Source organism: Columba livia, chromosome 7 (assembly GCF_036013475.1).
Source record: "Columba livia isolate bColLiv1 breed racing homer chromosome 7, bColLiv1.pat.W.v2, whole genome shotgun sequence".
Classification (NCBI taxonomy): Eukaryota; Metazoa; Chordata; class Aves; order Columbiformes; family Columbidae; genus Columba; species Columba livia.
This window is the reverse complement of record NC_088608.1, coordinates 20,338,483-20,364,231: the sequence shown is the minus strand read 5'-3', so window position 1 is coordinate 20,364,231 and position 25,749 is coordinate 20,338,483. Positions and strand designations below refer to the sequence as shown.

Sequence of the window (25,749 nt, the reverse complement as noted above, 5' to 3'; positions counted from 1 at the left end):
GTGAGTCTTTCTAATTAGGGGTATTTGTAGTGGCTGGTAACTGGGAAAACTGCTAAGCAAACGTCTTCCAAACGTGCGTGCATGTGCGTTTGTCTTTCTTTCCCTAAACATAACAGGGCCCATTTCTGTGGGCTCATTATGCTGCAAGTACATCTTGCTTTCTCTTTTTCCTGGTGTGACTAGGGAAGCGTAACCATTGCAATTGCAACTTCTCAGAATAATTGGAGACTCTCCAGTTGGCTTCTCCACCTGTAATTGTGTGGTCCCTAGTGGGCTGATGGAGGTGTAAATGTCATTGTCTATGTTAAAGGATTTATCAAAACGTAGGCTATGTAGTATTATGTCAAGGATGGCGTCGGCACATTCAGAGTTGAAAAGCAGGGAAAGCAGTCGTCTTCCTCCTCCCAGCTTGGCTTTTACTGAGACTCTAGTGTGGCATGGGGAAAGCAGGCGATTGCAGTGCCACTCCAGAGAAGATTGCACAGTAACGTGTACGCGGTGCCACTCGGTGCTTTCTGTTGCTCTGCTTTGTGTGTTGTGCCATGAGCATCGCTGATGCCGGGGATGGCCGGCTGCCTTCATTCTCATGCTGCGCAACAGACAAAATTCTCTGTCACTCACTTTTCTTTGGGATGTGTTGGCTTCTGCTTGGATAGGAATTTAATGTACTACTGGTAGAAATAAACTTTGAGAAGCAATAGACAGTAAATATGTTCTGTCACTGTGCCCAAGGGGAATCATATCATACCTTAGTTATCCGTGTATTCAAGGCCAAGCCTTAAGGAGAAAGAGGGTACATGAAGATACAGTGTAAAAATATAGATTGCTTCTCTTAGCTCTCCATCTGTGCACTTTCAAGAGCTTTATAAACACAAGCTCTCTGAGCAGCTGTATACCCCAAGGAGGCAGGTAGTAAGGCAATAAAATCTGCCAAGCAAGTTAAGGGTCCAAATCTTGATACGTACCTCAGGGTTGTAAGAATTAAATAGAGTAGTTTCACAAAGAGACATTCTTCTGGGAGACTCCTTTTTCTCATAGAAGCAACATAAGATCAAACCCTCCTTTTGATAATTTTCCAAACTTTGGGGGTTTTAAGTAGAATCAGAAGAGATTTCTGTATAACTAACATGAACTCAGACCTTCTCTGGAGGAAGGTTTTTGGCTCATAGGATGGCTGGAAACAACAGGGATTCTCCTGAGCGTGTTCAAGCACTGTGCACGTCTCCATCAATGTCCAAACCCCTTCTCTCGCTTTCAGCAGTCTCCTTTCAGCATTATTGTGATCTGAGAGATCTCTTGAACCAAAGAGATTTTAAAGCAGTCTGCAATCTGTGGTTCCATTTGTTTCCCAGCTATTCTGATATCCAAGGCAACACAAAGCAAAAATGATATGAAATGCAGTAAAAGAGCTGTTAGGCCAGCTGTTGTGGGATCACACAGGCCATGGAGGGACGCACACAGCTCTGCCCTGTGACTGGGGGCTTGACCTGGGTGTCTGACAGGTTGCACAGCCAGTGTCTGTGCTGGCACTTCTTGTCTAGTGCGGGAGGAGGTTGTGCTCTGACTCACTCTCCTCATATAGAAAAAGGTGGGGAAACATGAGGGTTGATGCAAGCATCAACCTCAAGTAATGCTTGGTCCTGCTGCTTGGGACAAAATATTTGATTTCCTAGCGCTCTCCTTCGGAGCGGGGCAGGGGTGTGAGGCTGAACCCTGCCCCTGCAGAGGGGGACGGGCAGGTCCTGCCTGGGCTGTGCAGGTCAGGGCTCCCTTTGCTGTGCGCTTCCAGGCGAGGGGAAGGCGAGCAATCTACATTTCAAATTATTCTCTAAAAGCCTTTCTCGCTACTGATGCCATGAAGAGTAATGCCCCAAAGCAAAGGGATGTAAGTAATTTCTTGATTGTTTCTTTTGGCTGCGTGGTAACAACATAACTAAGAGCTGCCCCAATAGTTTTAAAGAGAACTTCAATGTGTTATTATTCTTTCTTATTCAAAGAAAAGCTCTCTCTTCCGCTGTCTTTTTCTTTGAAGAAATTAATTTGCCAGTCTGTGTAGCTCAGAGTGCACTTACTCTGCAAAGATGCTGCCATCTGCCATTTAGTTTCCTTTCTAAGCTGTGATCTTAGACATGTATTTCAGGGAAAAAGAAGCCAAGTGGTTGAGTTTATTTTCCCTTTGTGTGAACAACAATGGGAATAATTCCAGAGCCAGGCAGTAAGGCTGCCTGAAATGCCAACTGCAAATCACCTTTTCAGTGAGGCATTAATTCATTCTGTGAAAAATATGCACAAACTGGGTAAAAGAGCTCCATTTTTCAATTCCTCCCCCATCTACTGGCTGGATCAATTAAGCTCCAAATAGCAAGTTTTTGAGATGATTTATGTCAAATTATCTTTCTACTTTTCCTATCCCTTGTTCCTGATCATCTTCCCTCCCTCTCCACCCCTCGCAGTCCCAGCCGTCCGGAGCCGCTTGGTGGCTGAGGGGCTGACAGTCCCGCCTGTGGGCCACGGGGCGAGAGGAGGAGGAAGGGGGTCGCCTGGCCCCTCCTCGGCTGTTTGTGCCTTGCCTTTGGAGACAGGTGCTTCAGGAGCTGAGAAATACCAAGTGACATCAAGATGGAAAACATTTCTTTGCGTCTGCACCTGGGAAATCAGAGCCAGAGTATGTGTGTGTAAGCTGGCATTGCCACAAAAATATCCATGCTTTCATTAGTACTTTATGGTTATTTTTAGTCAGATCAGCTCCCCAATCAAATTTGTCTCATAGTCAGACAAAAGCCTGGATCAGCACAACTAAGGGGCTTCATCAGCCTTTAAAGTGAGAGGATGTGGCAAAAAAGACCAGAGCAGTTTTCATGGCCACACTCCTGCCTTAAGTGATCATCAGAGCCCAGGGCTTTCCCGGTGCCCCCGAGAACTGTAGCGGTAGCCCCAAGATTTCCTTATGCAAGAATAAGACCAAGCAAACAGCTCCTTTCATCCTCTTGCAGCAATTGCAAACAAGTAATAAACCAAAAAGCCTTTGTTTGCCTATTAAATATTTAGGTTTAAATTTTGGTGAAGACAGGAATGTTTTGGAAATCAATTCAAGCACTTCTTGAGAATTTAAAAGATAATTCTCCCTCTTTTCATTTTTTTTTTTTCATTTGTTTTCACAATACCTAATGATTCTTTCTATTCCTTGACTCTCCTCAGATCAGTTTAAACTTGAACTGGAAACTTAATTGGATTTTAACAGAAAACTTGCTCATGCATATAGCAGCTTTAAAGGGCATGAATAGTGTAGTGTTTCAGAATGTGCTGCTGTTTGAAAGATTGATGTGATTTTCTGATTTTGACGTAAAATGAAAACATAGCGAGGCGCTGTCACAAGCCTCTGAATCTGGCAGGTTCTTTGCAGAAGCCGAAGACAGCTCTTGGCTCAGGTAGGCTGTTCTCCCACACGTGCCTTTGCCAAAACAGAGGGTGTGTGTCAGAGCTTTTTTGCTGTTTTTTTTTCTTCTCCAGCTGGTGTAATGAGGGATAGACTGCTCGTTTCTTGCCAAGAGTTGTATAATATTGTGGCAAAATTCAATCCCAAGCTGCAGTTTTGAAGGCAGCATATCAATCACTTGCTGATCAGGCTCCTGCCCTTCTTGCATGAAGGGTCAAACCTCTGTCATCAGGCCAAACCTATCAACAAGTTTCATCCAAATGTTTTGAGAGTGATGAAATTTATTATGTTTTCAGTCCAAATGTTGGTTAAAGTGTTCATTGTTAGGATGGTAAGAGCCAATATGCAGCTCATCCTTGTTTACTTCTCTGCCTCAAACCTAAGTTGCTAAATCCCTCAGGTCAGCGAAAAATAATAATGCTTTGGGTTTGCCTGTGATTTTTTTTTTCTAATACATCTAAACTAAAAGGAAATTATTTGGCTTTACAAATTTACTCCCGTGGTTGTGACTAAGTCATGTATTGTCTTTTGAAACACATTTTGATTTTGGGATTTCCCAGGAGACTTTAAAAAATAACTTCTTGCATCTAAGTGAAGTTATAATAATAAATAGAGATAGGAGACTTTTCCAACTAAAGGTGGCATAGTTTTTCACTGAATTGATATCTGGGTCTTCTTCCTGTTGATGTTTATCTCCAAAATAAACCTGATATGAATTGCACCTTCACTAACTGACATAATAGCAGAATGATCTACCTGCTGGCTCTTGGGTGTTTGAGACTGATTACACACATCCAGGAAAAACGTCACCCCATGAGAGTGGCATGTACACAGAATTTAGTCATAGTAATATAGAAAACTTCCAGTACAGAGAGCTTTAGACAGAAACAGTTGGGGGAATTCAATCATCTCTGTAATCTTCCAGCTTTAAGTTCTTTATCTGTTATAAACACTTTTCGTTATAGGGACTGTGTTCATTCAATCCCACAGCAATCCAAGAAAGCCATAGTGCTGGTGACTTAAAATTAGCGCACTGGAACTTATGATAATAAAAGCAATTTTAATATGGTGATACACTGACTTTTTAATACACTACTATAAATAGTCTCTGCCATGTAGCAGAAGAGAGAAGGATATTCAGTATTATATAATATATTTTAAATACTTCAGAATGACAGCAAGTATGAAAAACGCATGTAAGTAAATTCGTTTGCCATCAGCTTTAAAAAACTGGCAAAATCCTCCAGAAAACAAGAAGTGTTTTTAAGAGTGATCTGACAAGCCAAGTAAGTAGGCTTGCTAATTTAGGCTGTCTGGAAGGAGCGTAGATGAGATTTTCAGCATCTTAGTGATATGACAACAGACAAAATCTACAAACATTCTTTCAGTGTCCTATCTCTGTATTTAGACCACAAAAAGGATTTTCTGCATTAAGCAATACCAGATTATTATCCTGTCTGACTGGAAACAACCTGTGAACTATAGCTGTCTCTGGCACATATGGAAGAAAAGCCATCAGATGGTATCATATATTAAAAAATGGTTTCTCGGTTGCCTTGGTCAAGAAGCTAAAACTTTAGTCATATCATTTTTAATTTGAGGAATGATGAAACCAGCAGTGACAAGAACAAAACTGCAAGTTTCTGAAAGTAGATATATTGAACTGGGAGGTGGGTCATTTGTCAGCCGCCCCTGTAGATAAAATGAAATGGAAGACCAAGAAGTCTGCTTTGTATCACAGAGCCAGAGACTGCAGCACAAAGATTATGTATTCTAAGGCATCTGCCTCTCTCTGTATACACCTCTAGAGACACCAAACTGGGTCTTAAATTTCTGCATGCTCCAGCATCTCAAGTTCTGGAGGGAGAGACTGCAGAGAGTTGTCTTTATACAGCTGACATCTGTAGCCTCGAATGGTATCCATAAATTAGGCCCCTATCAAATAACAGTGCCCATAGGCGTACGCTGCTTAAAAACTGCCCTTCAGAGAGAACAGGCTACCTTCTGTAGGATGGGTTATGCATTTTACAGTCTTCATAAGAAACCAGTCTGAAAAATAGCTACCGAAACAATTAAATCATCTCTGTTGGTGAATCTCCTTGAAGTCTCTGAAAAGCTGCTGAGAGAAGTGAAGTTGCTTTTGCAGTATTTTTTAGATGTTTTTTAGCTGTAACTACCTGATACGTGCAGAAAAAGGATATAGCAGGGCATTTCAGTTCTGCCTTTCTTCTCCATTTGACAGTTGATCTTGAGTGCCCACATAGCCTATTAAACTCATTTTGTTATAGCTCTACTATTGACATTTGAGAGAAAATGCCAGGGAATGAAATAATTTTTTTTTAAGGACTGTGACTTTTTGTTTCAATACAGCTTTGTTAGGACCACAAGACTAACAGCCTGCTGTAGTGTGTTGTTTCAGTCGTTTCTTTCTACCTAGGAAAAATACCATGATAAGCACAGCTACTGTCCCTTTGTTGCAAGGTTTATACAAAATTCGCAGGGTTCACTCAGTTGAACCCAATGGGTGCTGTGAATGCTTGGCACTGTCTTGGTGGTGTTTGCAGCGCTCACTATCTCCTCCCATCTGGTAAGTTGCAAAGCAGGATGACTCCTTTCTGAAAGCGGTGGTGAATCTTGGCGCTACACCACCACACTAAAGGATTTTTTTTCAGTGCTAAAACGCTGCTTTACACATGGCGTTCTCACTCACCCACCCAATCCTCAGTCTGGAGGAGATGGAGCCAGTGACCCAGGAGGTTCCAGAGGCAGGAATCGCGGCCAGGCCGGGGCCCTGCTGGGCGCAGCCTGTGCGGAGGTTTGCTCCAGAGCAGCCGCGGCCCTGTGCCGCTCCTCTCGGCTCTGGGGCAGCATCCCAGCAGGTCTGTGTTGCAGCCGGGGAGCCTGGTGCTCTCATTTCCTACCAAAAATCCAGGAGAGTCCCTGGAAAGCTTGTACTGGATATGGCAGCTGTTGGCAAACTAAAGATGTACCACATTTTTTCAATATTTTCAGCTAGCAGAAGTTAAAACCTCGTCAACTATATTTTTAACTATCTATCAGTACAATTTTTGATCCAGTCCATCCTAGAATTGCCTTTAAATGCTAGGTACTTTCACTTAAATTGTGATAGTAAAGGGCAGAGCTGAAGTAATTTGCAGGTATTATTATTAGTGAAGAATTCAGAGTGATTGCATGTCCAGTGTTAGTCTAACAGTCATTTAGAGCTCAACTCATCTAGATGAAAGAATTTTCATTGCAATTACTCTGGAGAAGACAAGAATTGCTTAATTTTATATCTTAAATCTGCTGCTGTGTAATCAGATGCTTTTGCAAACTTGATGAAACAAAGCATTTACAGAAAACAGCTTCTTTCTATCATTATCCCCAAGACTATCACTTTTCTAATTGGACTTGAATGAGTCTTATTCCAGAATAAGCTATACCTTTTATTGTTACCTGCTGTGTAACAGACCACTGCAGCTTGCTTCTGCTTCACAGAATGTGTCTGTCTCATTAGACTGAAGATACCAGAGAACACCATACCTGGCACTGTTTGTTTCAGATGTGTCATCACAATTCTTCCCTCCCTGCTCGCTCTTACTGTAAATTGTCCTTGCAAACTGGTCATGTAAAACCGTTCTGGATTGGTATCTTTAAAGCTCCCCATGAATGGCCATGTGTTTGATCTCATCTAAAGAGGAATGGTGGATGAACTATTTAAATAATGATGGAAGCAGTTGTAGCACGATAATTGTGCTAAGATTTCAAAAGTCAATCATTATTTTACTTGCACAGGCTCAGGGTAGCATTAATGTGAATGCAGATAGCATTATATTTTGGTGTGCATCGTGAAATAAAATTTTCCAGTTCTGTGTCCCTCAAGTGGTAGAGCACACATACATATAAGTTAAACTTCTCAGTGTTTTTTAATGGCTTGGAACAATCTCAAACTTTCAAGGGCAATGAGTGGTAGAAGAGGTGCTCATGGGATGTTTATATTAATTGTGATTGTATGCAGCCTAATAATATACCCTCTCCTCTCCTGCTTGATGGAAACGTTTTCTTGATGTCCACTGGATGTCAAACAATTTAATGACTTGATGATCAAGAACAAGGTGATTGCAGAAGTACTCTTAGCCACCTAAAACTGAGCATACGGCTCATTTTGGTGCTCTGCATTCTGCCTACATGGGGCATTTAATTATAGGCATCGCATGTGGGAGGAATTCTTTACAGCTGGTTCCTGATAATGTCATCTGGGATTTTCTTGCCCTGAACAGATGCCATCTTGTATTGAATGTCATCGGAAGGACTTTGCCTGAGGGTTTGCCTGAACAATGCAGTTGTTTGTATCTCAGTGCGTAAGAAAAAACTTTCGGGGAGCAAACCCAGCCCAGGTGTCTATTGCTGAAGTCTGCTAGAAGGACCCAGAACTTGCTGGCAGCTTGGAGCGTGGTGCTTTCTCAGTGGCTAATGAAAGGGGTTTTGGCCAGACTGTGGCTGTCTGTCCTGTTGCTTTTGTGAGGTTTATTGCAGTCCACCTGGGCCTCCCAGTGTAAATAACATGTACAGAAGCAGTGTTGCCAGAGGTTACTTGAGGAGGGATTCTTCCTTTCTGCCACTTGTACTTCTCTCTGCTCCAAGATCCCATGCACATACCGATACAGTTTCCAGTTACAGTTTTGACATTTAAATCTATAAACGAGTTTCAAGCTGCTTCTTGTGCTACTGTGATTGCTGTCATCTCCATTTCTTCTCTAGTGGGACGGGTCTTGTGATGTTTGCCAGCTTTTTGTTGCTTAGCGTGTTCTTGAAGGGCACCCAAAATAGTATTAAATACTTCCGAAATGACTCCACAGTGTGTTTCTAGTATGTTTCCCATATGTTTCCCAGCCTGTTATGATTTTTTTTCCTTTTTTTTTTTTTTTTTTTTTTTTTTTTTTTTATATTTTGACTGGAACCTAGACCGGTACGTTAGATACGGTCCTAAGAAACAGGTCTCTTTACTATTGACTGCTGTGTTGCCTCATGGTAGGATGGTTAACTGCTGTACATCTGCAGCTTTCTACCAGGCCATATAGCAACGTCAGATCAGCAGCAACTGCACGGCCATGGACTGCAAACCTGAGAAATCCAGCATGCCTTCTGAGGAAAGGCTCATTTACTGATGCCATTTGAAAGTCCCGCTGATGCCTGGCTGTCTCCTGTGCCTGGGCAATGTATGCCTGTTTGTATCTCACAACATGCAATGCTTTATTTCTCTGATAAAGGTTACGCTGTTTGACTGATTAATTGTTCAATGTTGACAGACTGGATTTAGCAGTGGCAGCTCTTGGTTTTAAAGAAGATGCAGCACATAAACTTAACTTTTCCTGTTTTAACATATGATGGGAATTTTCTATTCCCTGTATACTCTATCGTATCTAGTAAATACTGAGAGAAGTGGTGGCTAACTCAAAGAGCACTAGCGATTTTCAACTCAATTGATTGTGCAGTAATTCCTGTTGCTGCTTTCAAAATTCTTATTATCGCATCTGTCCTGTCAGCGCCCTAAGCCTCATTCATGCCCAGCATGTCTACTTATCACTTCTGTAACACCTTTTTTAGGAGCAAGATGCTGCATTCTTCTTTTGCTGGCACTATGGTAGGAGCTCAACTTAACAAATGGTAGTAAGGAACTGGGCTGTGCTCAGATCGAGACTTTCATGCTCTCAAGCATTTTAATAGAAACACTATTTTTTTCAAGGTAAGGCTTTTAGAGTCTCTACTCTGCATTAGAAAAACAACTATATAAATAGCAAGCAGACTACAAGCCAAACAAAGTTTTAAAAATCCCAGTGATGGATTTCTCATGATCTCGCATACAAATTCACTCTGTTTTGTGTTCTGTCATCTGTTATGCTTTACAAGCAGCACAGAAGTGACCCACAAGTAGTCAAGATAAAGTCACTCACAGATTCTCCTAAATGAAAACTAAGCTGCAGCAGCCACTGAACACGCAGCTCTGATGTGTCAGCTGCTACATCGAGTCTGCAGAGGGTAGAGAAATAATCTGTTTCTGAGGAAATAACTCTTTAAGGTGGATGGTGTCAATAGTGGAGATGCTGCGACACACCTAAGAGTAAACACGTACAGGCCAATGTCACAGCTCATTAGATGGTTGCAATAGTTGTTGATTGGTGCAACTTGAATATTTTCAGGCTTTAGATAAAGATCTGCATCTTCTTTATTGAGGATATCGCTTGAAGTGGTGGGAAAATTAATGCTCAGAATTCTGATATGAATGGAACCTCAAAAGTCACACTAATTTAGATTTCAACATATTTAGATGTGAAAATGTTGTTTTGATTTTTAAAATTAAGCATCTTAAAAGCTTTGAAATACCTTACTAGATTTATCTTATTTTTAATTTCTTATCATGACTAGAGATATAAGCACTGAGTAACTGGAGAAAGGATGCCCATTTACTTAAGATTTACAGCTCTCTATTGCAGTCTCAGAAACTAAGATGCTCATCTGAGATCCAAACCTTTAAATATTTGCTTTTTTCTTCTAATGTATACGGAGGTTCCCTTGAAAATACCAGATGGTGTAAGCTGCATAATTCACGCTGAATTCCCTGTATAAAGAACAGTAATCTAGAATTGTCAGACTAGAATCCCTGTTCTTCATGATAAATCTGCTGCATAGTCATTATTATAATATCATACAGTTAAGTTATTAAAATAAAAATGAAACTTGTGTTGTCTGACATTTTCAAATTGTGGTTTTGATGGACAATATGAAAACAGGAATAGTGACAACAGAGATTTATATTTCTCCTGTTTCACTGACCTTCATCCTTATTTCTAGCTTTTCCACTCAAGTATCAAAAGATGTAGTGTAATAAAGGATCACAGGAAACACATCTGACAAAACTATCTCCTAAGTCTTGTTGAATAAAACATTCAGTGGAAATGCTTCTTTAGTGCCAGCAGGTTATCATTAAAAGTGTAATGGTTTTAAAGGAAGCCTAAACGCCCCTTTGACAAATTACAGGTCCAGATTTTCAAATTAAGATTTGAGACAAAGATGCTGCTGAAGTTATCAAAAGAAACGTACCCAGCAGTTGCCTAATGTACATGCTCATGATGATACCGTTTGTCTGCTAGAAAACCACCCGCATCCGTGATCTAACACTGACGATGCTGGCACATGTTACGTAAAGCAGAAGCCCCGATCATACTGTCGGTCACACAGCCAGGGTTCTTGCCCTTGTCTTTTATACAAGTTGCCCTTTCAAATTTCTGTAGCAGAGTTGGGGGGCCCAGTTTGTCTGAGCTCTGAATTAACAGTTGTTTCCATTGGCTTGAAAAAATAATCAGGAAAAAAACAGCCTATAAAAGCTGTTTTGTTTTGCTTCTTTATTTTCAGTAGTAACTATGCTAAATACTAAACCTACTGGAGTCTTATATTTTAGCTAAGCTATTCTGAACAAAATTCTTAAAACTGCAAATGCGTGTTGAAAGCTAATATAAGAGTGTAAATTCCAGATAATTATTTGGACATATCTGCACATGCTTCCCACACAAGGCTTTTCCATACCAGGTTTGAAAAACCATGAACACAGTATAGCTGAAGTTGAGTTCTGCTGTGACCTAGTCAGTGTGCTTGCACAACTTTTCAAGCATTCTCCAGCCTCCCCAAAGCCACACCACCAGGGAGCATTGTCTCCTTCAGCCTCTGAAGCCATCAGAAGAGCCTGTTCTTTATGGGTAGTAATGAATGCAGAATCCTTTTCCCGTGTTGTATGCAATACATAAAATTACTTTAAATTGCTATTATTATTTTTTCCAAATTGAATTGAGGAATACAGATTTTTTTAATGCCATATCCAGTTGCTTAAAATGCATGACTACTAATATGGGCTCCTTGCCATTACTTATTGCTCAGGCAGCATTCCAGGAGGATCAAGGTCACTGGCATGAGAATGAAGGTTTCCCCATCACTCATTTTACATTTCTCTTGGAAAAGTTACGTTTCTTGGAATCATTTTTCCTCAACTTTTCAAAAAGGGATATCACTAAAACTTGGACATTTGAATGTAGATTTCAAAGATCTATGTTTAAAAATGTGAGATCAAGTTCAGTCATCAGGCAATACTGATCAAAAGTGTCTTTTGTTTGGTTTCTTGAAAACACAGCTTCAAGATGAAATAGAACATTACTTAAGTTGATAGATACAGTTTTAGATTTAGAATTATTTTAAAACTTCAAAAGAAAATGCCTCATTTTACTCTTAAAAGCTCTGCTATCAGGTAATTATCTAAAACTTGGTCTATTTCTTATTCAGATACATTTCCAGTCTCATTATCCTTATGCAGGCACAACTCCCATTGGAATAATCTTGAACTTTGCTTCTGTGACTAGTATGGGTTCAAATGAGATGCTGAGATTTCCAGGAGGCTTGTTGTTACACTTCTTATGCTTTGCTGTATGTTCCATTCCACTCCTCCTTTACTGTGGCAAAACTACTGCCCAGTTTTCTTTAGTTCCAAAAAATCTATCAATTCTTTTTTAAGAGAACAACATATGGGGCAGGGGTGTGGGGAGGAAATCTCTGTATCAAAGGAAATAAATGTTTTTATCTGAGGGAGTACTTCCTTGAAAAACTGCAATAAAATAAAACCTGAGATGTATTCTGTGTGGACTGCGGTATATAAATATCTGTATTTTGATCCAGTCTGTTTTAAGCAAGTCCATTAGCAAGAATGTAATTCGTTTGACTTTTACAATGGTATAAAACAGCAGGTGAATTAACTAGATGCTGAGTATATTTAAATTATAATTTCTCCTGGCAGTAGATCATAAAGTGAAATAATTTCTTCCAGAGATCCCTCTCCCTGTCTTCTGACAACCTGCTGTTGTTGCCACTGTTGTCATCAGAAAGTTCTCGCAGACTAAAATATACTAAATAAAGCAGACATCAGCCAAGAAATAGGTGCAAAAGCTGCTACAATAAATGCTCCCTATCATGGAGTGGCCCCTACACACAGGATCTCCAGGATTTAATGAACTTCACCTAGTGCATCAGATGTCCCTGGGAAAACGCATTAGACAAAATAAAACAACCCCTGTGCACTGAGTGAATTAATTCAAATATGTGAGAACAGACAAAAGTGTATAGTTGTGAGAATACAGCTTCATTTTTAATGTCATCCTTGCATGGAAGATGAGCTTGGAAAAGAAATTTCTTAAGACTCTTGGATATAAATCATGTATTCAATAGGTATTGTTTTTACGGCACATTGCTTTTTTCGTGTAAGACACCTGCAGTGCTCCAAGGACAATAATTAATTGGTTATCTGTCAGGCTTATCCCACAGGACCTAATCATCTTGCGTTTTGCTAACGTTCCCTTCTCCAAAGGTGCTTTTTCTTTGAAATTATATAAATTATTACCATAATTAATTTCAACTTGGAGATTTGTTTGCAAGCTGCCCTTAGGCTGAAGTCTGTGGCTTCTTTTTCAGGCCTTGCTGGTGTTGCATGCCTGAAACGATGTCTGTTCTTTTGTCTGCTGTATAATATTGTCTCACAAAAAGTGCTACCTCTCCATATAAACTGAGTCTGACTTAGAAAATTCATTAATTAGTTCCCATTGTCCTTCCTACCTTGCATATTCTCCTCTCCACCTATAGTTTTATGTAATTTGCTTTGCTTTGCCTTTTTTCTTTAATCAGTCTGTGAGCTTTTTAAGTTCAGGGATACAAGTTGATTTAATAGGATCTCATTTGATAAGATGCCGGCAGGTAGTACAGGACATAAATAGTAGAAATAATTGTCCAAAAGTGCTTCTTAATGCAAATATATCTCCAGTACTTATTTAGAGCATTTTATTTCATTTTTTCTGTTTTGATTTAAATGTTCTCTTTGTATTAGACTCTTGCTCATCCAGGCTCTGAAGATAACACTGAAAGTTCTGCTGCTGCCCAGGGGCCAAGGGGAGAGATGTGTCACCAGCTAAAAGTCAAGCTGATTGCTTTTAGTTGCTATGAGCTACTAATTTGATGAACCTCCACATAAGACAGGTGTAATAGGACATTTGTTTAGTATTCCCTAGCTCCCAGATGTCCTTGTCAATGTCAAACAGAGCACTGGTATTTCTGTCATCAAGTTCTAGTTTAGAATCTCAAACTTCAGGTAGTTTGAAACAAACAATTTTGTGAACTTTATGATAATTGTTAAAGAGAAAAGAAGTTCTACCCTCTCCAGAACATTAATGACAGACCAGATGACACATCTTCCATACAAGAAGCCAAGGCATTTCAACAGAAGTGAAATTGAGCTTTTCAGAGCAGACTATCCAATCACCTCACGTAGCAAGAAAATCACTCTGCTGAGTGATTTTATAATGTGGAATGCTTTTGGAGTGCTATTGCAAACTTCATATCATCCTCAAGTGCAAACGACCCTACACTTTCTACAGAAATGACCCTATTGGGGACAGCTGTGCAAGTGACAAATCTGCAAACAGATTGCCAAATAAAGTAGCACAAATTCTGTGCAGTAGCTGTGCTTTTTAAACCTTTCAATTTTGCGAAATACACGTCTCTAATGATGCTTGTGTTGTTATTCCAATAATAGATTACATCAAATCACTTCAGGATTTTAAAGCTCGTCTGGAAAAGCATCAGAAAATGTAATTTGTCATGCACTTGCAGTCAGCTGTAGTGAGCGAGTTTACAGGCATTTCCTCCTTCTACAATCCTTTGGATCACTTTTACCATCTGGTCATGAATTTGGGAATATTCTACACTCTTCCAACAACTGTGCTGGCAATGTTTGCTATCTCTGTCAAAGAAGGATAGAATAATGTTCATTTTTCTCAAGAATCAAAATTGGAGTCCAACTTCATCAAATTGCAACCTGGTATTGCACCTCAAACCAATCAGAACTCTGCTGGAGCAAAATTCAGTGAGCAACCCTCACCAGGTGTTCTTCCCAAACCACTGGGGAGCTGTTTCTTTTAAACCTTCTGATAAAGAAATAATGGCATTTTAGCATACAACATCATTTAAAGTCTAAGCTTGAGATGTAACTTTTCATATTTTAAAAATCTTTGTCTTCTCCTTCAGGGCCAGGCGGTTTTGAAGGACTGAAAGGCTATGTGGCTATGTAGATAATTTTTTTTAATTTCTAGCTTGGTAGTAGGAAAGTGTCATTGCTTTTCAGGATATAAAACTGCCCTTGTTTCTTGGTGAAGCCTGCAAAGTTGGAGATTGATGGAACTGTGGAGTTTGTTATTTAGAGTCTTTCTGACAGACCTGGACTCCCTCTGTTTGCCCTTGGTGACCCGTCACCACCAGGTGGCTGCAATGCAGAGCATGGGCAGGGAAGGCTGAGTGCCAGCAAAATGCTCTTTTGCTCTAAGCAGTTGAAGTTGTTTGCCAGTTGACTTGCCCTCCCTGTGACCTGCCTTATTCCTCTGATTCTGTCTGAGGAAAATGGGTCTAAATTCTGCATGTGTTATCTAAAGCACTTTGAATGTTTGTTTGACATTATCATTGGAGCCTTACTTATCAGCTGTTTTTAATCCTCTGCAAACATGGTTTAATGGAAAGCATAGGGAAGAGAACAAAGTGATCTAAATCTCCATGTGGATTTGCATCAGTGCTGTAGTATGGGCAAGGACAAATCCCCCAAAGCTGTGGAACCCCAATTACACGACTTGCCTTGTGTGTGCTGGCGCAGCAGGAGCTGTCGGGTCTGGCGCTGTGCCCTGCACTGTCCTCTCGCAGAGCAGAAATTGCCTTTGCTTTCAGCCCCTCCTATAGTTCCCTTCCCAGAGGGGTCCTCACCCCGCCGTGACTCAGAAGCATGGTGGGTGGAATGACTTGTTCTGCTCTTCTCCTCACTCCCAGGCTGTGATCTCCTGTGCCGTGGTTGGAAAGCACGAGCTAAATAGATGTGTGTGTGGGGATGGGAGAGGAGTGTTCCCTGTCATTGGCTTTTTTGAGATTTCCTATCACTGAAGCCTGACAGACACTTCATTGTTTAGAAAGACTGTTAATTTTATGTTGCAAAGTAGTAATGTAAAATGCCTGTGCAGATATTCTTATATGGTTATGGTATCGTCTGTCAGTTGGGGACTTGGTAAAGATGGAACTTGTGATTTTATGAAACTGTTATATCATGATTGCTTTGATCTGGATGCGATCCGTGATACGCTGTTAAGGCAGCACGGTGCCTCGGAGCAGGACTGAGGGCTGGCTGAGGAGGAGGTGGAATAGCTGCTGGGGCATGCTCTTCAAAACATGGGTGCGGGGATGTGAAAATTCAGCTTCTAAAGATTCCCTGCAGAGCTCGAGGCAGTTATATCCTTTCACTGGAGTAGCAGCAAGCCTAAATTTCACTTATTGTTTAGTATTCTAACATTTGTTTTGGAACACTGCTTTATTGGTTTATTATATAGGGTGCCTTTACATGTTCTTTTTCTATAGAAGGAGTTTCAAAATTTCCTTTTACATTACCTGATTTAAATTAAACAGCAGAACTATAGCATGCTGTAGCCATCTTTTAACCCAAAACACAGCACTATGGTAGTGTATTATTATTTTTTGTTAACTTGATAGTTTAGTAAGTACCAAATTGAAAATGTTAGCAAATGAAATACACTAAAGCAGAACTCAATTATGTGCAATATGTTTTTCCTGCTCCTTTAAACAATTTTATCTTTATACTCTAATGTAATAGGATTAGCCTTGACCTCTCACTTCAAAATGTTATTGTATCAAAAATAGCAAATATAGTGTTCTTATATACATACTGTAATTGCAGTTAGACTTGGTCTCATGCTGCCTTGTTTCACTGAAGTCAATGAGGTTATGTGGTCAAGCGAGAGCAAAATGTACTCCTTCCATTTAGACTAAAATGGCAAATTACAGCTCTGATTGTTTCTGAGAACATAGTGAAAGTCTCAATAAAATTGAGTTATAATTTATGCATTGAGCTGAAATAGGAAACTTTGAGTGCTCAGGAATTTTACAGAAAATTTCACCTACTCGTGTTGAAATTTTGGGCCTGTTCCTTCATTGCATCTTCATCAGCTCATTATAGAACTTGAGATCTGGTACTGCATCTCATACAAGAAGAAAGCAGTTTTTGTCTAATGGTCGAAATAAAAGACTGTTGAACTAATTTTAACCAAACAGAATTTTAAAAGAAAAATAGCTGAAGGGAGTAAAATTATTTTTGTAAGATTGTTTCTTATTGAACACATATATGGGCTGAAGTTAATGTTTTATAATAAAATACCAGAACAGTGACATCATCATCATCATTTAAACTAAAAATGAAGAGGGTTGTGATTTACACAAGTCTCAGTGCATGTTCATCTGCATTAGATGAGCACACAAGACTTGACTTTTTCCTGTCTCAGCTTCTTCTGTTCACAGAATAGTACTCTCTGATGTCGCACATTAAAAAAATGGAAGATTATATTTTCAGATTCTAACACCCTACCCAAGTATGAAAAGGCACCTACATGTGCATTTCAAAGACCAGCTTCTAGGGTATCTTATACCTTTTTTTTTTTTTTTTTTTTTCCCAGAAGTACAGACCACCATCAGCAGTTGTGATTTATCAGGCACTCCAAAGAAGGGACCAGTTTCTTAAATCCACTAGATCTACCTGTCCTGCGTCAGAGCTGGATCTTAGGCTATTGCTGAAGTTTTAATTCACTGAGGTAGATGCTGCAACATGCCTTGGGACAGTGGAGACAACATCCTTATGATAAAGTGAAGAAGGCTTAGAAAGCCTCTAAGAAGTGGTGCTTGGCAGTGGTCTGGAGCTGGCCCCTCCAAGGGACAGAGTGCTCTGGGGTGAGTGTGGGTATAGCAAGTGAGGGTTCCCTCCAGTGGTGAGAAGAGGATTTTGTGCAGATCTCAGAAATTCAAGTGTATTTGGTCTAAGGTGTAACTTATGGTAAAACATACTGAGATATGAAGATGGATTGGTGGTGGTGTGCCAGAAGTTACTGGCATAAATGTTGATACTCAATAGAAAGGCATGTTTATCTCTTCTTCTTCACGAGTTTAGTTCTGTGTAGGAAAAATATATCTAATTTAAATATCAGCAGCATATTTATGCAGAAGTTAATATTATGCATAGAAAAAACTTGGACAGATCATACGCTCTGACTCACCCCTCCCACACTGTGGGACCTTTCAGCGAGCAGGTGGGTGTGTGGTATTGCCCCATGTTTTGTATATACAAAAAGTGGAACATGGTGCCCTTTGGCTCTGACCGCTTTCTCCTTCACTCTCAGAAGCTGCGTGGGCCTTTCTAAATGCGTGCTAAAGAAACACGGGTTTATAACGATAACTGATTTTTTCCCAGAGAGTCATAGAGCAAATAAATGCCCCCAGCCATGGCTCTGCTTTTCACCTTACGGAGAGCAAATGTAGGCTGGTTAAATGGATCAAAGGGAGAAAGTATCTTGGCCAGAAGAAAAATAAGTTCTATAATTGTGTGGATCAAGAGGAGCTTAGGGACACCTGCTTGGATGAAAATGGAATGGCATTCACAGCAGAGACGGGAAATCTGATCTAACATGGCTAAAACAACTCAGGAGCCTCAGAGGTGTGAGTTGAAACTAAAGTTAGAGGCAAACGTGAACAGCTTGAGCTGTGGAGGGCCAGTGTTTGTGTGCCAGGGGGCCATGTTCATTCCCAGGCAGGTAGAGAGGCCAGACTGCTATAGTTATATTTCCTGCAAACAGCAGCTTTCCTGTGAAACCCTGCTCAATGCAGCCAAATATTCTGTGCTTCTCTGGCTGGATTTCTTAGCTGACCCTTCTACCCAGCAGTCGGATCTGGCAGGCTCACAGCTCAGATCAGGCTCCCGGACTGATTTGTTGGCCATCGTTAGTTGAAATGAATGTGAATTGTGAGGACACGCGAAGCAACAATGATAAAACCAGGCCCATTTTCCTACACATTAGAAATGCAGGAAATCATGGGTCAAAGTTGCAGCTTTCAGGGAAAGCTTTTACATTCTTTCAGCTGCATGAGCACTGTTGATGACATTAGGAAAAAACAAAAATCAGTTACAATGCCCATAATAGCACGTATGCCCTTTCTGTCCCTCTCCTCCCCATCCTAAAGTTTATATCTTTTCCTACAAGTGCTCAGGTTTAACTCTCCAATAGGATTCTCTTGGCAGACAGAGATCGATGCAGTTGCCTCTTGCAGTTGCTTGTAAACAAGTTGTATTGGTCACAGGACAGCGGCAGGTGAGCGGGGTGGTTATGTGTCTGGTGAGTTATATTCCCCGTTTGTGACCTCGTGGGAGGACCACAGCCACCTGGAGCAGATTAGAGCAAATGACTTTATCGTGTTCAAGAGAAGGGGCAGAAAATCAGGGCCCACCCGGCCCACAGAAATGCTCACTTGTCAGAAGGTCTGTGATGTTACAGCAGGTTTTTTTCTGAATTAAGCTGCAGAAACTGATCTTGACCTCACTTTCCAGACCTTCAACAAAATGAAACTGAAGCAGCTGACAGCTACATATTAAATGACAACGTTGCACAATAATTTATTAGTTAATTTTGCCTGCTTGGCGTCAACTGTCCTTGTACCGTAGGGCTATTTGTGCTTTCCTGTTATCTGCATTTTTCATTTAATTGTTATAAACATGCTGATAGTGTTCTATATATTGCTCTAGTCATGTAAATTTAGGCTTTGTTTTTGTGAAGCTGTTAATTATTTTTCTATCCAGGTTTTTAGTGGGCCTGCAGGAAAGCATGGTTCTTGGTTTGATTTATTTTGAAGTAAGATTCCTGATGGCTGGATTCAGTAATACAATGCATTTGTCTTAAGTACTGCAAAGACTCGTGGCAAAGCCCTGAAAATTAATTTTTTGAGAGACAGAGAGCAGTTGTGAAGCTGTATGTAGGTTTTAGCCATCCAGAACAGGGAGGATATTTTTTAGAATGGTCTCTAAATTATAGATTATAGATTTGTTCATTTTAATAGGCTGATATCAAGTGTTTAAAGCCCTAAATGTAGACTCTGTATGTAGAAAAAAAGTGGAAGATGTTTATGGGGCCAAGTAAGAATATATTCCAGAATTAAAAATAAAATCTCATCAAAGGAGATTGATTAGAATTTAAGATCTCTCTACCAGAACTGGAAATAAAACCAGAACTAGAATGTGGCATTAACTAGAAATTGTTTAATACTGTGATTCTGTGCTGACTAAATGTAAAATATGAGGGGCATTGCTGTCAAAAAGTGGGAGAACAACAACAAAAATGAGTCAGTATGGCATTGCTGTGAATTGGGGAGGGCCGGGCCGAGGGACAACTGCTCCCGCCACGGGGGAGATAGGCCCTGCCAGCCAATCCGCTGGCAGCTTTGTGTCTGCCCGCCAGTCAGAACGCCTCTCTGTGAGATCCGCGTTGGCCATTGGCCAGCGCAGAGGAAGGCGGGCCTTGGCGGGTGCCGGTGGCGGCGCCATGGCGGGCGCGCAGGGAGGTGCTGGTGCGTGACCAGCGCAGCCAGCTCCATCTCACTGGGTTTAACCACATCATAGAGGTTTATGAAGTTGCTCAGGTGTGAAATAATTTCCAGATTTGCAACACAAGTTTAGGAATGAATAGGAGGCTTGGGGTCCTTGGAGTTATTAATACAGCCCTATCATTAGCCAGAGAAGCTGGTGTCCTGCGAGACTGGTTGATTCTATGTTTGAGTAAGGCCTAGCTGTAATAATGATGAAAAGTAAACAGAGAAAGTGTTACGGATAATATTATGCAAAACACAATGAAGGAACCGAACTATGTTTCTGATTTGCAATACAACAGGGAATATATCAAAGGATCACCTTTTTGCTTCTTTGGAACAAAGTCTGGGTGTTCAGCATGTGTATTGTTTATATTCTAAATAAGTCCTTAAAATGTTAACATTGAAGTCGATTTGTTTGAACAGAATAGAGATATGTTCGGTTCATTGGAAGACTTAAAAATATTCAGTGATAACAAAGCTGAAAACTAATTTAAGTAGACTTATTAAACATGAGAGAACTAATCCGTGTTTCAAAATATATTTGCTTGGGTTTGAGGGAACTTTTGTGATTGAAAGAAGGTGAAAAAGAGGCTTAAAAGAATTATATGGCAGTGAGACTTCCCAAAGACAATAGGAATTTAATTCTATAAATCCTGTAGGAGTTACAGGGCAGGACTTCAGCTGATGAAAAGTTTTTCTTGCCCCATTGAAGTCGTTCTCTTGTATTTACAGTGGAAGTCTGAAGATTTGTATTTTCAAATTGCATTCCTGTATCAAAAATCCTCTCTGACTGGCAGCATGTGCTCAGGGGTGCACAGAAACGCTGGTTTTATTGCGGTGCTGCCGCTGGGGAGCCCTGGGCTGCAGCCGGGGCTGTGCGGGGCCAGCGCTGGGGAGCCGGTGAGCTGGTGGACCACAGTGCCGTTTTAAGGTAAAGAAGACTTAGATTATTCACAAAAAATGGTGCAACACTTTCAGTTAATGAATTTACGTGCAAGAAAATATCCTTCCCTATTTTCAACCCCTGCTGAGCTTGTCAGCCCCAGCACAGCGAGTCTGCAGCCAGATGTGCAGAGATATTGGCTAGGCATGTCTAGAAAGCCGCTTGTTGCCCCACAGGTGTAACAACGATATGTTGGGCTTCCTGCAGACGTGGGTGTGTGCTTGCTTAAGGCCTCAAAAAGCCTTTGACAACCCTTCAGCTTGTTGACAAGTTAGTGTTGTGTGGCCTGTGTTTTGAAATGGATCTCTGTGGCTGTCTCTGTTTCTTCTCCGAACTTGCTGACTAATATATATGAAACAAACGAGCATTTAAGATCAAAAGTAAACCAAATTCATGTATAGACTTCCTTGCTACAGGGACTTTGTAACTAAGGTGAGACACCCCTTTTGCTTCTATGTCACTTTTTAAAGTGAGATGGATACCATGTAAAAGTTGACATTTAGCAATATATTATTGGCTAAAGTATTAGTGAGTTTGCTCCCTGTCGTCTTAGTAATTTTGGGGTGCTAACTGCTAGCAAATTCCCCTTTTTAGTAGGGGTCACTGTAGCATTATATGGGATTACATATAAATACTAAAACCTGACATTTTAGTTTGGCTAAAAAGCGGCTAAATATGAAATTCATCAATATATATAATCCTAGTTGTGCCTGTAGTGTGTAGAATCAACAATTTATATGATTAATGTAGTCTTTCTGCTTGTGCAGTATCAATAATTAGATCGTGGTTTCTTAACAATGTTCATGTTTACATGCCAAAATGTCCTCAGCTTTTCTCGCAAAGAAGGACCACGAATTTTTTAAAAATAGGCAATTCTCCTTATTTATGCCTGTTCACATTAGTAAAACAGTAGAGATTTCCTTATTCATTGGATAAGTTTGCAAGTGTTTCTAGAAGAGGTTTCTGTAAGACTTTACCATTCTATTTCTATGAATTCTCATACATAGGATTTTGTAATTTGTTTTCTGTTTGTGCCAACAAAACTCAAGTACCTGAATATGTTACAATGAAAATGCTGAGAAGTCTGGAGAAAATGAAGTAGGTGATTTAGAATCTAAAATAAAGAGCTGGTACTTTTTTGTGGAATTCAAGAAATAAGAGCAATACTGGAGTAATACTGAAGACCAAGCATTTATTTAGTCATCTCCTAATTAATATTAAAAGTGAAAAAGTTCTGGAGACATAATACAGAAACTGTGAATTGAAAAAAGGAGGAGTTACTTTAACCATTACAAATCTGACAGAGTATTGAATGCATTTTTTAGATTGTTTATAAATTCTTTGAGTACAAGGGTGATTCCACTGCTGTCTCTTCCTTGGCTAGTGACTTTCCATCTCTTTAGGAGAGGATGTTTTTGTATTATTTTCTTGTGTAATTTACCACTTGGTCAGTGGTAACTGACCAACTTCACAGTATGGTACAAGTAACAATATATGTAACAGTTGCAGAAGTAGAATTAATTGTGTGCTGTTTGTTTTTTTTTTATTTTTTTGTGTTTTATGTTTTTTAATTAGGAATCCTTAACCAAATTAGAGATTAAAAGAAAAAAAGGCTGTTTTAAACTAGGCCGGGAAATATAGGTGTTTTTTGTTTGGTTTTGTTTGTTTGTTTGTTTTGGAGAGGGTCCACATTACAGTGGATCTTGCAGTGGTGCTTGACAACAGCTTGAAAATGATCTGCTGGCACATTTTTGATCCGGAACTGTGCTGACTTATGTGTAGACCTACAAGTGGCGCTGCTTGTGGGATTTTTATCCTGTGTTTTTAAACCAAACCTCTTCTATCCATTTTAGGCATTTCCAATGGAGTTGTGAGACACAATGATCACTGGCGTTCTGCATTTCCTATGAACATTATCTGAAGGACACTGAGGAGGACACTTTGGCCCCACTTTATATGGGAAAATATGAAGCATCAGGTGAGTCTGACTGACTAGTCTGTTATCAGACAGATACATCACAATTAAGAAGCCGAGAACAAATGCACTGTTTCCTGGTCAATGAAGCATGAGATTAAAGGCTGATGTCCAAATGTGAGAATCCAATTAGCAAGTGACTTATGTTTATGGTACAGAAGTAAAATACTGCTGTTTATATTACATATTCTAGCACAGCGTGGTTCCTACCCATGTAAATTGCAGAATAATTTATTATGAGTAATTAAATACGAATCTGGAATAACAATATATGGTGTTATAAAGAAATGGCATATGAGAAATGCAGTACAGAAGTAGTGCTTTTTCTTCTACGTCATATTGTTCTCCACACTGAACAATATATACAGGGCCTTTAGTGGCATAGGGTATTATGGATACTGACTGCAATTCTGTAACTTCTGGTAAGTCTGAGGATAAACTGACTCAGTAGTTTACACATAGTTACACAATGAATAAAGGCAGATAACAGAAAAGTCTATTTGTATAAAGAATGTAGGGTACAAGAAGCATGTTTTTGAAAAGATATTTGCAGTATCAGACTGCTGCATTTTGCAGTGGTGACCAGATCTCCACAGCCTAACAGTGCTTTGGATCTTCCTATGGTTTCCTAGAACTAGGGCAAATAAAGGGGAAATTGTACTGTTTCTTTGTGATAAGTTCCTTGAGGAATAAACCTGTGAACCTTAAAGGTTGCTTTATTAGTCAGATGTGGTCCTGTAAAAATCTCAGAAGAATTTGGTGTGGGAAAGACTTGAAGGTTATGGACTAATTTAGAGAGAGGTTTATTTCACAGGTCATTTATTTGGATGATTGGGATTTTACAAAAGGAGTCTGGGGAAACAAATTGTTTTATTTAAAGTGAGTAAATTTCTATGGTTTTATGATTTTTCTCATTTTATTGGGTAATGCACCTTTCTGATTTCCTCTTGTTGACACCCCTGAATGTATTTATAACACTTTAGCATCATGCCTAAGCTATGCAGGTCAGTATCTGAACATGTATGGCCATTGCCTGCATGTAATAATAAATGACCATGGATAATTATAATGATAATGTGTTGTTAGTTGTAGTGACTAGAGACCCCTTTTTGGATGACCATGAAGAAATACAGCTGTTGGAAGGTAGTTGGATTGCCCAACTATCCATCTAGGTAGAAACATGGGGCATATATTATGAGGTACACCTATGTGTAAGAGAGGGGAAAACTAAGAACATATGCTGGTTTTTCAAACAATGTAGACAATGTGCATTATATGTACTTAAGTGTAGGTCCATAAAGTTGACCTAGACAACAACAACAACAAAGTCAACCAGATGTGACTCCGAAGTCCTGTATGCCAAGTAAACCATACCGAGTAACTGCTTTTATTACTTTGAACACAATACCTTGTTAAATGTGATTATAGAGAACTTAAATCCACATTGGTTCAGGGTAGTGTGAAGAGAGGTGTATCTAAAATGAACAAGTTAGTACAATCTACATCACCTTAGTTTGGCCTTGTGATTCCTTTTATCATGGCTGCCTTCATTGTACAATGATATAATTAAAATGTTCCTAATTCGCTGTTTATAAGAAGGGCCTTTGAATGAAGCTGTTGAGAAATCTGGATGAGAAAATAATATAATTTTATGGTTTCATTGTTCTTTGTTCTTAGCAATGCTTGCTTCATCCTCATAAGCTCTCTCTGTGTGCGGTCAGTTCCCTTTGTTGCAAGACTCTGTTCTCATCTTGTCATGACATCTGCTCACAGTCTGTGTTACGGGTGTCACCGCAATGTCATTCTTCCTGAAGCTGCCAAAGTCTATTATTCTGGTGGAAAAATTTTCTTTTTATAAATCCAGTTCAGAAGGAGTAAACATGAAAGTGAGAGTTACCGATCATAGTCCTTTTTGGTGAGTTCTGTTTTGACAGACTCCCTGGATTTATAGCATAAAACAGACCTGCATTAGAGAGCATGTGGTTACTGTGACCTCTCCTGACACTGTTGTTTGCTGTTTTCCAGTATTGCTGCAAAATTTTACAGTGAACGAGCACCTCCTAAAAATATCCACAGTGTAATTTCTAGACACCATAGTACTGTTGGTTCCAGAAAACTGGCAAAGACCAAGCTCCATTTCTTTCTCTTCTGTTCCTTTCCTGCTGAAATTGCATTTCCTGCAATTAGGAGCACAAAACTTTCTAGGAAGGATTTAAGATTTCATTATAAGTTTTACACTACTTCAAGTTTTCCTGTTATAATTTAGGAAAATATACTCAAGGGAAGAGATTGAGAAAATGATTCAGATAAGGTGTCAGATGGGAATGAAATACAAAAATTTTGGCTCTGAACGCACAGAGGAGAGTGTTGACGCCTATAGATAGTCCCTTTTCTACTGCTGGTACTACTTGTGCTATTCACTGTGGCTTATGAAAAAGCAGAGAATGATCTGATTATTTTTTAACCTTGTCTGTCTTTTCCTTCTTTATCAATGGTACTTCACGTTTTCAAAACCATCCTGCTTAAGCTTCAACTTCAGTTTCTAAAATTCCCTGTATATAATTTCTTCTGCTAATTCATGCATCAAAACCAGATCGTTTTATATCTTTGGGTATAAGCTACATGGATATATGTCTGTACAGAAATTTTCATGAACTTCTCCTTAAGAGGAAGACAAATTAAAAAAAGAATGGGTAGGGAGCACAAAACCATAGGGAACACAGAGGACAGACTTCCTTGAGTTAATCACCCAAAGTATAGAATTATTTGAGATTAATAATAATAATAATAATATTTTTCCCCCCAGAGTTTCAATTTGTTGTTCCAAAACACCTAATGTTGTAGTATCTATGG

At 39.7% G+C, this 25,749-nt stretch overlaps 1 protein-coding gene and 1 long non-coding RNA gene across 5 annotated transcripts in view; one reads left to right on the top strand and one right to left on the bottom strand.

Annotated features, from left to right (window-relative positions):
* The window catches only part of B3GALT1 (beta-1,3-galactosyltransferase 1), a 196,648-nt gene that overhangs the window by 14,277 nt on the left and 156,622 nt on the right, over window positions 1-25,749 (bottom strand). The window lies entirely within an intron of this gene.
* LOC110360781 (uncharacterized) overlaps window positions 20,775-25,749 on the top strand; it is a 152,387-nt gene continuing 147,412 nt past the window's right edge. Inside the window, exons 1-2 of the long non-coding RNA XR_010473846.1 lie at window positions 20,775-20,909; window positions 22,775-22,899. This is a non-coding gene — a long non-coding RNA (uncharacterized LOC110360781). The remainder of the gene's footprint in view (window positions 20,910-22,774; window positions 22,900-25,749) is intronic.